Raw genomic sequence first — 1,415 nt, 5'->3', positions numbered from 1 at the left:
TTACCGTGGGACCCGCAGTCCTAGCCTGGTGATCTACCCAAGAGAAACGAAAGCATGTCCACACAAAGCCTGTATAAGAATGTTCACACAGCCTCATTCATAACGGCCCGTTGGAAATCACCCAGAGGTCCGTGAGCAGCGGGCCAGTGAGCAAACTGCGACCTATCCACACAACGGAGTAGCCCAGCAACAAAGACACCCTGTGCTCCCACAGCCACAAAGCACGAAGCGAAAGAAGCAGACACAATAGAGAGAATATACTGTGCGATTCCATTTACATGAACTCCAATTACCTGCAAAACTAGTCTGTGTGGATGGAAATCAGATGGGGGGGGGCGTTGACTGCGTGGGGAGCTCAGGGGACCCGCCATTGGATGGTACTTGTACCTGAATTCTCATCTCCGTGTCTGCTTCTGGGGAAACTCAGCCAAGACAGGGCTGCCCTCGGGACACAGGCCAGAACCTCTGAGCTGACTCACGTGGCCCTGCATATCGGCCCCGACTCTCTGGCCTCCTCTGGATGGGCCTCTCCCTGTTTTGCTTTCTAGGTTTCAGACCCTCTGGCCTTCTCAGCTCCTGTGCTGACGGTGGCTATGATGTGACGTGTCCTATTAATACCCGTCTCTCCTGGTGGCCATGCGCACTGCGGGGTGGCCGGCCTCCGGTCTGCTTGGGGACCCTACCCCAGTGCACCTGGGTGAGCAGCAGGACGAAGCCAGGCCAACCCCGGCTGCACACAAGGACACGGGGCGCATCAGGCTTCAGAGTCCACCCTGCCTGGCCTGCCCCCTGGGGGTTCCTGGGACCAGTGAGCACCTGGAAATGTGGGTGTGGCTGAGACTGCCTGAGGCATACCCTGGTCCGTTGTAGGTCAGGGGCGGGCTTGGTCTGAAACTTGCTGGGAGGGAGAGGCTGAGGCAGCCTGGCTCAGGCAGAAACCCCAAGTCAGGGGTGGAGTTAAGGGGCAGAGAGTTGGAGGGGGCCACGCCAAGGAGGAGGAGGCTGAGGCCCTCCCATACTTGCGGTGCCTGTGCTGGCCTGTGTGCCGGGCCCTCCCAGGCACAAGTCCTGGCTGTGTGCTCTGGGCATGCTCTGCCCTCATCCATGACACAAGGCCGTGGGGTTCCCCTGGAGGCAGTGTGTGACGATATGTTTTGCAGGTGTGAGATCTGGGGTCCTTGCACGCCCGGACTTCCAGCCCTGGGGAAGCCCCAGGTGAGGATCTGACCCCTGAGTTCCCCCCAACAGAAGTGCCTTCCTGCCAGGCTCTTGTGCAGCCCACCCCACACAGTGAGGACAGATGGCCACCCAGTTCTTTATTGACTGTTCCCAGGCCGGTGAGCTGTGGGGACTGCAGCTCATTTGGGAGGAGCTATGGATCCTGAACCCAAAGGAACCATTTCCAGAAAGTTCCA

This window comes from Hipposideros armiger, unplaced genomic scaffold (genome assembly GCF_001890085.2).
Source record: "Hipposideros armiger isolate ML-2016 unplaced genomic scaffold, ASM189008v1 scaffold_17, whole genome shotgun sequence".
Classification (NCBI taxonomy): Eukaryota; Metazoa; Chordata; class Mammalia; order Chiroptera; family Hipposideridae; genus Hipposideros; species Hipposideros armiger.
Note: the sequence above shows the minus strand (reverse complement) of the source record.